Below are 14,007 nucleotides of genomic sequence, written 5' to 3' on the forward strand. Positions count from 1 at the left end.
CCCCTCGGTGTGTGTTTAAGGGGGGCTTTAGTTCTCCTCAGTCTAATAGCCCAGTTTGTAACTCAGGGTGTTGCTACTATTGCTATTGTTCTTTTGATTATTCAAGAAAATTTCTTTTCTGTTTTACAGAAAACTAATTGCAAACATCTTGGAGGCAAGGAGGCTTCATTTTCCACCAGTCAAGCCCTTTGTCAGTTAAGTAATAAGCCCCATTACACTGCTTCTTAAAAGCAATTAACCAACCAACACTTCCCCAACCTCAGCTTTCAGGAAACTTGCAGCTTCCAGAGGTGGCTGTAACATCAGGGGTCATTTAACAAATGAAGGGGAGAGTCTTTGGACTGATTCATAGAGAAAGGCCATGATTTTCACCACCCACTCCTTTGCCTAAAACGCACGCCACAGGGAGGAACCCCCCAGTCCTCCCTGCAGAGCCTGAGGCGAGGATTACAGTGCAGCGGCTTTATTTGAGTAGTGTAACCCTGGAGAGGTGACGAAGGGAAGAGGAGGAAAGGGAGGAAAGATGAGGATCAAGGTGATGCAGTGGTGCTGCTCTAGATGCTGCTTCTTGGTGAGTGGCTAGAGACCCAGGCTGTTCTGAGTGTGTCCGCTCAGCTCATGGGACTTCTGCAAAAGGTTTGCCAGGATGAATCACACCTCAGGGTGGAGAGGACATACTGTCTACCTCTAGTTACCTGGGTTCAGGTTCACACTCCAGGGAGGTAACACCCTGCATTTCTGGGTGTCACCTGGTTCCTCAGGAGCTGCTCAGGATGCTGGGTCCCATGCCCACAGCTATGGCATTTTATTCAAATCCTGGAGTGGAAAGGCATTCTGGACTGAGGATGCTCAGCAGTGGGGCTGGGGTTATCAGAAGTGTTCAAACCAGAGTGACTCCGCCTTGAATAGGGATTGGGTAAAATGAGGATGAGGCCCGCTGGGCTGCATTCCCAGGAATTAGGCATTCTTAGTCACAGGATGAGATAGGAGGTCAGCAGGACTGGAAACACAGGGTACAAATCAAAAAGCCCCTGCTGGTAAAACAGAATGCAGTAAAGAAGCTGGCCCAAATCCACCAGATCCAAGATGGTGATGGAAGTGACCTCTGGTCATCCTCACTGCTCATTATACATTAATTATAATGCATCTGTGTGCTAAAAGACACTCCCATCAGCACCGCGACAGTTTACAAATGCCACAGCAACACTGGGAAGTTACCTATATGGCCTAAAAAGTGGAGGAACCCTCAGTTCCAGGAATCGCCTACCCCTTTCCTGGAAAACTCATGAGTAACCCACCCCTTGTTCAGCATATCATCAAGAAATAACCGTAAGTGTACTCATTCGAGCAGCCCACGCTGCTGCTCTGCCTGTGGAGTAGCCGTTCTTTTGTTTCTTTACTTCTTTAATAAATTTGCTTTCACTTTATGTACTCACCCCAAATCCTTTCTTGTGCAAGATCCAAGAACCCTCTTTTGGGGTCTGAATTGACCCCTTTCTGGTAACAGGGTAACACAGACTCAGGGCCCCAACTGGATTCCAGGTAGTTCCAGAACTTGGCGATGACAGTGATGCTGTTGGCAGGGTGAGGAGTATGAGGGGCAGGCAGCACCTTTGGAAATAAGGTGGTTTTGAAGGAATCTGACGAGGCTGTCAACATTTGTGTAATACAGGGGGGATCTCAAAGATTTCCTCCTACTTCCAACTCAGAAATAACATTTCTTCACAGAGCATCTTTTGAAATCCACCTGTCATGCCTTTTGGCTAGTTTGCTTACATTGATATCAGGCCAGAAATTCACCTGGAATGGCTCTGCCAGATGACCACTTCCCCCTGAGAGGTCCCACGCTGTCCTCCTCTTTGTAAATGCCATATTCCCAGATTCCCCTTGCTTGGGCCCAGGTGGCACATTTTCCCTGCTCAGCCTCTTTCCTCAGCAGAGGACTGACATTTCTTGAGGTTATAACCAGGGCCTTGGGCTTCAAGATTGTGACCTTGAGTGACACAGAAGCCTCAACCAAGATGGCTCCACTTTTCAAGGTGGTAATTGCAATGAAGATGGTGCCAACGGGAAACACATCTGAAATGGAATGACACAGGGAAGGACGTGACTTGGCAGTGGCCCATCCAGGTGGACAGTCTGTCTTTCCTTCTCACACTGTTTATTCCTTGTGGCTTGAGTGCCATGCTTGCCATTTGTGGAGACTGGCATGAGAAGTCAGGCTCAGAGCATGGCATAGCATCTCTGTGAGGGCCTGGTGAGATGCTTCAGTGACATTTCAAGGCACCAATGTCCACAGCTTCCACAAAACATTAGATATAAGTCAGAGGAGATGGTTTGGGGTCCATTTAGCAATTTCTTTCAAAATAGTGATGGAATATGCATCTTTTCCAGAAAGAATATGCATTTTCCCACCGTTTTCCCATAGACCATTTATTGCTTTGCACCTGAGAGCCTCTAAGATGTGCGTGGATGTGTGTGTGTGTGTGTGTGTGTGTGTGTGTGCGTGTATATGTGTGAATGGATATGTGTGTGTAGGGGTATGTGTGTGCGTGTATGTGCATGTGCGTGCACGTGTGTGTTGGGAGTTGTGAGGACAAAGAATAAGACAGGAATAAAACAAGAAACAAATTCTTTGCCCTTTCCCCACCCTCCACAGCAGCAGAAAGCTAATCAATGGAGGAGGCTATTTCAGAGGCAGCAGAATAGAAATCTCCCTGCTATTGCCCTGTGCTCAGAAGAGACAGGAACCCTTTCTGCTCTTTAACTGTTCTGCCTACAAGATCCATTGCCATGCTTTTTTTCAAGAGGAATTCAAAATTAATTTGATTTTGCTGCATCTTGTCCCATTTTTATGTAAGTGCTAACTGTTCATTCAAAAATAAAAATAAAGGATCATACAAGATGCATGCAGCTGCCTTTTGTACTCAGGGATGAAAAACTGGTTATGAAGGAGGTTAATGTTGTTATTCCAGAGAGATAACCCTGGTTGCTATGGTGAGGAATCTTCTGTCAATCACCCCGATGAAGTTGGCTTCTCTTACCAGAACAGCCTCTATTAGAGCTGCAGTTTGAATATATTTGCCACTGAGCCTTGACTCAAATGTTTAACTTAGTGGACAGGTCTGTGTTTTATCAATTGGAACACTGGAGACAGAGACTTGCAGAAAATGCAGCTGAGGAAAACTGCACGCTCTCAGAATGAGCCAATCTAACCATGCAGGCTAGGTATTCTTTAATCTCTGAAAAAAAAGGAAGGCATTTTGGCCAGAATCAAACTAACCATGACTCGCTAAGGAAAAGCTCAAAGAAGATGTAAAAATGTGTGGTGTGACTTGATTTGTAAAATGGGAATTCCTTTGGATGGATTTAAGTTAATTGATTGCTTTTTTTTAAATCCAATGGTTTTGATCTGTGACGCTCACAGCTTAATGATCTGCCGTTCCTGCTGAAATTTATTCAGGCAATAATCCACAAGAAATTGGTTGTTTTCAGCAGTTTATGACTTGTTATTTAACATTTAACAGAATGGCTATTTATTTTGGAAACAACCAATTCTGAGAGGTTTATTGCTATTGTAAACCATAATCAACTGCTGTATCATTACTAGTTTTGCAAGAGATAAAATGGGCAGCTGCAAGGGGAAAATTGTTGAGTAGCTTTGAACATTTGCATTCTCGATTATACAGAGGAGTTCCTTCACCTTGAAGTTTGCCTGCATTTACAGCAACTAGGCACTTGCCTTCCGTATGAAATTTTCAGCGTTCTGGTTAAAATTGGATCCTAACATGATAATGCTCCAGACGGTCTCTGTACTTTTATTCCCCCCAATTATTCACATGGAAAAAGATGCTAAGATTTGGATGAGCAAGGACAATGCAGTAGATCACATTTTGTTTGTCCCAATATGTAGCAAGAATTAAGTTTCACTACTTTTGTAATGATTTATCCCATCAAATCCTCAGAGAGCTCCTTCTGTCGCCAGGGTTTCTGCTGCAGCGCTGGCTACACGGCTGTAAGATTCACTGCCATGGCCTGAGTCCGGAAATGTGATTAAATCTCTTCAGTCTGGAGACAGTGGGTACACGTGAGGTGGGAACAACGACTTACAAAGGACATGGTGCACAAAAAAGGCACATAGATTCTCTCTTGGGCAGGTTTGGTTTGAGATGTTTGGGATTTCTGGTGGGATTCACACAGCTCTAGAGTGGAGGGCACGAGAGGGGCTCATGATCCCTAGTGGATGAGTGTCCTGCACCCTGGGGCATTGAAAATAACTCCTTAATAGGGGGCAAATCATTGCAACTTTTTTGTTTTTGTTTTCTTTTTTTGGGGACAGAGTCTCGCTCTTTCGCCAGGCTGGAGTGCAGTGGCACGATCTTGGCTCACTGCAACCTCTGCCTCCCAGGTTCAAGTGATTCTTCTGCCTCAGCCTCCTGAGTAGCTGGGACGACAGGTGCACGCCACCACGCCTGGGTAATTTTTTGTATTTTTAGTAAAGATGGAGTTTCACCATGTTGGCCAGGATGGTCTTGATTTCTTGACCTTGTGATCCACCCACCTCAGCTTCCCAAAGTGCTGGGATTACAGGGGTGAGGCACCGCACCTGGCCCAGTGCATCTCTATGAGTATTGGTTCCCATTTTTAAAAACGGACATAATAATAATGCCACCTCTCCTACTATGAAAAGGTCATGCTGAGAAACAAGAGTGGGCTAAAGTATCAAAAAGTAGATTATAAAAGGGTGAGGATAAGGTGCAATGCTTTAATCATAAACATCTTATTCTTAGTTACTCTGCATGTCTACCAGTAGACTAAATCAGTTAAACAGCCACAAAGATTTTGTTTCAAGACATTTGGTTTTTGAAAGTTTGTTTTGCAAGCATTGCAGAATGACTTCCTCAACTAGTAGTTTTCCCAGGCAGGACCCCATACACAGTATTTTCTCTGTACGAAAAGGGGCTGTTAGAAGAGAGATACGTTTTTATCTTAGGAGGCGGATTCGCTTTTCTGGTGCTGTGGTGAGGACTTGGGGTGGCTGGGGTTGGGAAGGGGCATACTCCTCATTACTTCCTGTGCTCAGACCACAGCCCTCAGAGGGGCTTAGAAGATTTAAGGGACATGACGAGCCAGCCAAAGAGCCACAGACAGGGAGAAGAGAGGGACAGAAATAGATGCACACAGAAAGATGACGACAGAGAAATACATACAGAGAGGGAGATAGACAGAGCCAGTGAGAGACAGAAATAGCCAGTTACCAAGAGAGACAGAAAGATTACAAAGATAGACACAGGAAGAGAGAGAGAGAGAGGGGGGAGACATCATAATCACAGCAAATACTTATATCACACTTATTATGCGAGAGGAAATAGAAGAGATGATGAGATTCAGAGAAAAAGAGTCACAGGAGAAATGGAGGAAGAAAGTGTGAAAACAGCAAGATAAGGGCAAAGATGGGTGAGAGGAGGAAAGGGAGGAGCAGATGAGAAAGGCAGCTCTCCTGAGTCCCTGTGTGTGTGTTTGGGAGAGAGAGAGGGAGGGAGGAGAGCGAATGGCAGCTCTTCCTGTCCTCCCAGGGAGCTGACAGAGGCCCTCATTAGTAGCTGCAGGACTTGAACAGAAGGGAGGAGAAAAGGCAACAGAAAGAAAACTGGAGAATGTCCCTGTTTTGTGTGGATTTGCTGCAAAGGGCAAACTCATTTGCAAGGATGACAGATCGTGAATTTAAAAAAAAAGCCCTCCAAACCCCCATGGCTTAAACTGAGAAGCATAAAAAGGTATGAGAAGGTTGGCAGCGCCCTCTTGCTGGAAGCATGCAGTGGGGACTTGGCCCAGTTGCCCTGTGGGCAGAGGGCTGGGCTCTCAGGATACAGAAGTCACGTCCAGGCCCAGAGCTTTCCATCCCCACTCCAGGAGGGTGGGAAGCGACAGCCACAAAACGACAGGGACGCCAAGAGTCCTGCTCTGCTCTATTGTTATCACACGGATTTCTGGTGCAAAAATAACAGTAATTGCTCCCTTGTACTTAGCATTTATTATGAGCCAAAGGCAGTGCTGAATTTTTTCATGCATTATCTTGTTTAGTCCTTAGCCCAGTGAGGCAGCAGCTCCCATTTCACAGAGGAGAACCATGTCTGTCTGAGCATACTCTTAACTACCCTGATGGGTAACAATAATATTGAAGGAATTTTAAAAGAAAAATATGCCCATAACTCCACACTTCTTTACACATGTAACCAATTTCTTTGCATTTTTATAATACTGTAAACTCATACTCCATATTTTCATTTTTTCATATACATGTCATCGCTCTCATTATCGTTATCATTCAGTCCTTCCGTTGGACTGAAAGGAAGACACTCTGCATGGAAATGATTGTCGTCCATCAGGTCCCTCGGGATCTGTGTTACATCCATGTGTACCCAGTGAACGTTTGCTGAGTACTTTGATGTGGCAAGCACTGTGTCAGGTGGTCCCAGGGTAAGTACAAACCCCCGGTTCAGCCCAGTATGAGAGAGAATGCAAACAATCATTTGCACAAAGCATTTATTTGGAGGCACTCATTTGCATAACATACTCATTAGCATACCTGAGAGGGCCTCTGCACCAGCCCAGGCTGCAGAGCCTGGTCCAGGTTCCAGGATGATGAGAATGATGGTGAGAACTTGACCCAAGGTTCTCTTTACTTTTGTTTCTTCCTGAAGCAGCCAACAACAAGCAGCAAAAGGGACATAGATGAAGATGCAGCAGGGAAAACAGGGTTCCCTGAGCCTTGGCCCAGTGCTTTGTGGTCCTGACAGCTGGTGTGGATTTCAGACCACCAGGATGGAGGAGGGTGGAACTGCTGCCTCTCGGCCTGGGAATTCCCAGCCTCGTCAGCCACCAGAAGCAACTGGTGTGACAAAAAGGGCAGAAATCCTGGCACTCAGCCTGGAATGTCACAGTTCTAGGCCGTCGCTGTGCAGTGGAACCTTGTGCGATGCTGGACGTGTTCTCTACGTGTCCCGTACTAAATGGTAGTCTGTAGGTGCATGTGGCTGCTGAGCACCCCATCGGTGACTGATGTGCCTGTGGAAATAGATTTGTAATTCTATTTAATTTTAACTAATTTAATGTTTTATTGTTTAATTCTATTTTAATTTTTGTGGTTACACAGTAGGTGTATATATTTATGGGGTACATGAGATGTTTTGATACAGGCATGCAATGTGAAATAAGCACATCATAGAGAATGGGGCATCCATCCCCTTAAGCATTGTCCCTTTGAGTTACAGACAACCCAATTACACTCTTCTTAGAATTATTTTTAAATTCACAATTAAGTTATTATTGACTATAGTCACCCTGTTGTGCTATCAAATAGTTCTTATTCATTCTTTCTCCTTTTTTATATCCACCTCCCCCCCCCGCCCCCCACTACACTTCCCAGCCTCTGGTAACCATCCTTCTAGTCTCCATGTCTATGTCCATGACTTCAATTGTTTTGATTTTTAGATCCTACAAATAAGTGAGAACATGAGATGTTTGTCTTTCTGTCCCTATCTTATTTCACTTCACATAATGTCTTCCAGTTCCCTCCGTGTAGTTACAAATGACAGGATCTCATTCCTTTTTATGGTTGATTTGTACTCCATTATGTATTAATATATGTACCATATTTTTTTTTTTTTTTTGAGACAGAGTCTTGGTCTGTCCTCTAGGCTGGAGTGCAGTAGCACGATATCGGCTCACTGCAATCTCCGCCTCCTGGGTTCCAGCGATTTTCCTGCCTCAGCCTCCCAAGTAGCTGGGATTACAGGCATCTGACACCATGCCCAGTTAATTTTTGTATTTTTAGTAGAGATGGGGTTTCATCATGTTGGCCATGCTGGTCTCGAACTCCTTATCTCAGGCAATCCGCCCACCTTGGCCTCCCAACGTACTGGAATTACAGGCATGAGCCGCCACTCCCAGCCTATGTACCATATTTTCTTTATCCATTCATCTGTTGAGGGACACTAGTTGGCTCCCAAATCTTAGGCATTGTAAACACTGCTGCAACAAACATACGAGTGCAGGTATCTCTTCAGTATGCCGATTTCCTTTCTTTGGGGTATATATCCAGCAGTGGGATTGCTGAATCTTACGGTAGCCCAATTTTTATTTTTTCGAGGAACCTCCAAATTATTCTCCACAGGGGTTCTACTAAATTTTAACTAATTTAAATTCATATTGTAAACAGCCACATGTGACTACGGGCTACCATATTGGACAGTATAAATCTAGACTGTGGATGCCAGGCTAGCCAGCTCTGGGACAGCCTTTCTGACTCCAGGCCTGTGTTGCAGGGAGGGCCCACAAGTTTTCTATCCATGCCCCTTAGGAAGTCTGTGAGCGGACCCGGCTTGTGTCCTTTTGTGTCTATGCATCCTTGGTTTTCACAGCACTGTGACTTTCCTATGTCTTGCATGTGGGTGGGCAGGTAGCAGAGAAGAACAGCTGCTTGCATCAGGCAGGTTTTTTCTTGCAACCAAGCCAACTCAGGCTGATTTAAGCAGACTATACACACATTACAAGGATATCGAGAGGCTCACATATTCAGCAGGAGGGCAGAAGAACTAAGTTCAGGCTCCTACAGCCTGGACGGTGGCTTGGGTCAAGTGAGGAGGTCACAGTCTCCAATGCTGATACTGCTGACTCCAGTCACTGGATGCCCCCAGTCAGTGTGCTGCACATGCTGTCCTAAAGAGACTGTCCTTCTGCAGCCACTGCCAGCAGCCTTGTCATGGTTATAACTTGGGGGCGATGTGTCTGCTTGGTGATGACTGGGCCATCTGGCCACCTGCTAGCTGCAAAGGAGGCTAGAAAAGTAAGTACTTGCCACTTTCAGCCTCTGCAATGGGAGGCAAGATCTGCCTTAGCTCAGGGAATTCCACAAAGCCAAGGAGGGGGCTCAGAAGCTCAGCAATGATAAGAATGAATATTCATTCATGACTACTGCATAAACTCATTCAAACCTCCATTGAGGCAAGCGAAAACTGCATCCTGAATCTCTAGATTCCAGAAAGCCTATTGTGACTCTAGGCAGGCTAAAAGGAAATTACAGCCAAGTCCCATTGTACTGGCCACCCTGTAGAACTGCCTTCCCCAAGGGACACGGTGATGTGGTACCATAGATGGACAGAAAGGATGTTATATGACACAGCCCCATGAAACATGTCTATCCTGAGGACAATGTCCATAACATGTACAGTGCCCATTCGCTCAGGACATTGTTCATGACCCCTCACAGGGTCCTTTTTATGAGAAACTATGAGCGAAGTTCCTCTTAGGCCTTAGTAACTGGAAAAGCCATGCTCTGCCTGACCAGCCATGAACAGCGTGTCAAGGAACTGACAGGCACCAGTTTGGGTTGGCTCCTGGAAAGCTGGGGGCCAAAGCCATGGCCCACCAAGAAGACCCCAGAGTAAATATTTGACATAAATTTTTCTTATTTCCTTTTGCTGTGATCTTGCCACCAACTTTCAAGTGAATGGTTTATTTTAAAGTTCAATTATATGTTTGTAATCCACCTCGACTCCTTCTTGGGGCAAGTCAAATAAAAAAAATAATAATAATGTCAGCCCATAAGTATGACAACGGGTCATTTCAACATGCCGAAGATGCAAAAGGGCCAGTGGGCTCTGCCTAGGAAAATGGGGACACGGAGGCTGCAGAAAACTCCTGCGAGGGCCCCCTTTGGAGAATGAAGAGGTGGATGTTCCTTCATGAAGAGGACAAGGCAAGGGGGACCCTTCCAGGCATCAGGAGCAAAACCAATACTGACATTTGCTTTTCAGCCCTTTGTTCCTAACGTTCCCTGCTGCAGTCTGGAGGTGGGGTTTCAACACCCAGGTTCCTGGATAGTTTTCTCTGACTCATTTTTGCCTTCCACATTTTTCTAATTGTAGGGGGGCTGGAGCAGAGTGGGAGAGGACTCTGGTGCTAAATTAAAAGGCTATTTTCTGGCCCTGCTTCGATCCCATCTGCCCCATTTGGCTTCCATCCCCTTGACAGGTGGGCCTGGCACCGCAGCTCGGGCCTTTCAGTTAATTGTGGGCGGCTCTGAAAAGGCCTGTTCACTCACTTAGGAAAGAAACACCCAAATAAATCCACCCCCTTTGGTGGATTTAGCAGCCAAAGTAGCTTTCTAGAGAGCAAATGGTGCCAGACCAATTTAATTTCCTTGTCTGATAGAATGAAAGAGCGCACAGATAAGGAAACAAGCAATAGATGCAATCTCCCGGGCTGCGCAAGAGCTGTGATACTGCCCGACGTGATATCCTCATCAGCCGAGCAAAATGGCAGGGTCACCGTGGAGTGAAATATAGAGGGGTCAAGTAGCACTTGATGGGCCAAATGCCTGAGTCCCTAAAGCCCTGGGTAGAACCCAGGCTCCTGGGCCAAGGATTGGGGTGGAGTGTTTCAGAGATCCTCCTGAGACTGAAGAGTTCCTTTGTTTTACAATTTGGTGACCTTTCTGATAAGCTTCAAGCAAGGTGCAGAGAATCTCTCATGGGAGGGGGTGGTGTAGCTGCAGGGGACCCTTGGTGGTGGGAAGCTTTACTGGGCTACGGGGACATGGCTCTCCAGAGAAGGGGCTCTTCTTCCCTGGGCCTGGCACCTTTTATGTGAAACAGCATTTTTGTTTTAAAGAGCCTGGCCTTGAGTGTCTTGGGTGTCAGGCAGACACTCAGACTTGGGTGCCATCTTTGATTCTTCTTACTAGCTGGGTGTGCTCAGATGAGTCATTTACTCTTTCCTGACCTCAGTTTCTTTGTCTGTGCAATGGGAAACATTCTGTGTACTTTGTTGTATACTGAGCATTAGAGGTTGAAATGAGTGTAAATGCAGAGTGCCTGGCAGTCAGTAGCCATAATAAATGTCTTTCCTTTTCCCTCCTCACTCAGGCTTCCCAGTGCACCCCAAATGGTTTGTGCCCAATGAAACAGCACTGGTTATATTAGCCCAGATAAACCATTGTCACAAGGGGCCTATGTAATAAAATGAAAATCCCTCAGGGTCTCAGAGCCCCAGGACAAGAACTGTATAATGAGACATAATCAAATAAAAAGTAAAGCACATAGGAGCATAAGGACAAATGAATATAGCCAGTTGGACTTTGTATCAGGGCTCTCCAAAGAAACAGAATCAATGGGAGGTGAAGATAGAAGGGGAGATCTATTTTAAGAGATTCGCTCAGGAGGTTATAGAGGCTGGCAAGTCAAAAATCTGCCAGGTGGGTCACCAGGCTGGAGACCCAGGGAAGAACTCATGCCACAACTGAAGTCTGAAGGCTGTCTGCTGGTAAAACTCCTTCTTGCTTGAAGGAGGTCAGTATTTGTTTTATGAAAACCTTCGACTGACTGGATAAGGCCCACCCACATCATGGTGGGCAATCTGCTTTACTTAAATTCCTCCTATTAGAATGTTAATCTTATCCAAAAACATCCCACAGAAACATCCAGAATAATGTTTGACCAAACACCTGGGTACCGCAGCCCAGCCAATTTGACACACAAATTAACCACCTGCTCAGGGGAGCCTTGTTTCAATCCCCCACCTCTTCTCCCACTGGGTTAGGAGATACCTTCTCCGCTCCCAGGGCCCATAATCTTCTTAGAGGCAGGGCTTATGGCCTACCCAGCTCCGTATCCTAGTGACTGGCATAGGGCCAGGCACATAGTAAGTGCTTAATAAATGCTTATTGATTGTACAAGAACTAAGAGATTGTAGGTGCTTAGCGAATCCACTGATAGCCCTTCTGTCATCTTCTTGAACTGGGAGGATGCAGGAGTCCTTAGTCTTTCCCCCTCCAGCTGGACTTAGCTCCACCCAGGAATAAACATGGCAGCATGGAGACTACCTGCCAGCTTTCCCACCTACTGGCTGTGTGATTCCAGACAGGAAGCTTCACCACTGTGGCACAGAGTGGGCACTCAACACACAACAGCTCTCATTCCATCAAACCAAGATCAGCCAGAGAAACGCCTACAGGGTAAGTTGACCAGACAGTGTGCATTCTGAGACACCCCGAGGAAAGTCTAGAGGATCTCTGGCCCTGGTTTAGGATGAAGCGAGACACAGCAATGTTGGGGAGGACAATCAGGGCACTGTTATTTGAGTCTCTGTAAAGTGTTGGACACATTTGATTCCATCAGTGAATCATCACGACTTTCTGGGCAGGGAAGGCTTTTAAAAGTGTTTTGTGGCATGAGCCTATGGACCTCTCATCAAATAATGTTTTCAACTGCATATAAAAAAATTACAAAGGAAACCAATTAATTTAAAATGCAATTTTTATAAAATTAAAAAAACATTTGTGATATCATGGTGTATGTGCCTCATTACTAATGCATTAAATATCTAGCAGCAAGTCTAAAAGCAACTGTAATTTTGAACTGGATGAATTCAAATGATATTTGGAGTTATCTGCAACAACTGTAATGTAATATGGAAATGTCTGTGGTTTGTTACCAGTGACAAAGTCACAGGCTGCTAACAAATGTTGCTTACATTCATAAGAAAGAAAATGCTAAATTTTAGTTAGAAATGTGTAAAAACAAAAAAGTTTTTTTTTCCAATCCAAGTACAAAGACCCTCCTCCATTTCATCCACAGTTTCCTTGGATGTCCATTATTAAGGTAAATCTTTTTATCCCCAATTTACAAATGAGGAAACAGGTGTTCAGAGAAGTTAAGCAACCTTTCAAAGATCACACAGTAAATGAAAGAGCCAGGGCTCAAACTCAGAAGTGCTGTTTGCCCCTAAAGTTTGTTCTGTTCTCACTATACACAGCAGTGCTTCTCAATCACGCTCACTTGTGAATTTGTGAAAATGCATATTCCTAGGCTCCACCACTAGAGATTCTGACTCAGCAAGTCTGTGGCAGGGTCTGAGATTCTGCATTTCTGACCAGCTCTTTGATGATGCTGCGCTGCTGATCCTGGGACCACAGTGAAATTCCCAATAATGATTTGGGAAAACTTTATTCAAAGTAATGGATCGCCCAGTCCTTGACTTCGGAGCAGGCGAAAGAGACAAATCAGTCGCCCAGGGCTTCCTTGACTTCTGAGCGGGAGAAACAGACGATCACTTTGGACAGTTGCACTGAGGGTCAGAGAGCCTCCGCCGTCAGCTGTGCAGGTGCAGGCTTGTTCTCACCAGCCGTCTGGCTGTCTCCTCCTCCCTTTCCTTACCATTGCTCTTTAAGCTGTCTGCTTAGATTAGAATAGTTCTCCAGGCTGCCCTGTCATTCCATTTTAAGCTAGTTTCACTTGGATAAAAGTACTATGGGGGAAGGAAAGCCCTCAGAGGGATTTGCCCTCAGTTAGGCCCTGGGGACGGCCCTGCCCGCCCCCAACTTCTGGAGTGAGCTGAGAGGTCCCTTCCACACTGCCCCAGGCCCTGACCCCTGCTGCCTTCCTGAGCTGTGTTTCTGCAGAGCCCTCCCAGACAGGTCCGGCTCTGTGCCTGGGCCTCACTCAGCCTGTATCTAGTCCAGGGATGCTCAACCTTGGCTGCATATGGAGAAATACTGTTGCCTGGCTCCCACCCCAGAAAGTCTGATGGTCTGGGGTGCTGCCTTGTAAGGGATCTAAGAAACAGGCAAAGCAAAGGATCACTGGTTTAGTGAAAGGAATTGAATTGTGCACACATTTATGGAGCGCCAGCCAGGTGTCAAGCACTATGTTCAGTGTGTCACATGCATTATCATTCTCACAGCAATCCTGTGAAGTAAGTGATATACCTCCATTTTACAGTAAATTGTCCAAAGCCACATACCAAGAAAGTATATGACCCAGAATTTAAATCCACATCAGCCTTTGTCCAAAGTCTGAGTTCATGAAATCCTGCTATTTCTCTGGGAGATGACATAAAAGTGGCAACATTCTCCCTTACACCCAGGCCCAGGGTCTCCCTTTTAAATCACAGTGTTCATTCTTTTTGCTGTGATCAAGTGTTTAAAAAATGTCACGATCTGGAAAT

This window comes from Sapajus apella, unplaced genomic scaffold, assembly GCF_009761245.1.
Source record: "Sapajus apella isolate SASKATOON/1434 unplaced genomic scaffold, GSC_monkey_1.0 scaffold32, whole genome shotgun sequence".
In the NCBI taxonomy this organism is placed as follows: domain Eukaryota; kingdom Metazoa; phylum Chordata; class Mammalia; order Primates; family Cebidae; genus Sapajus; species Sapajus apella.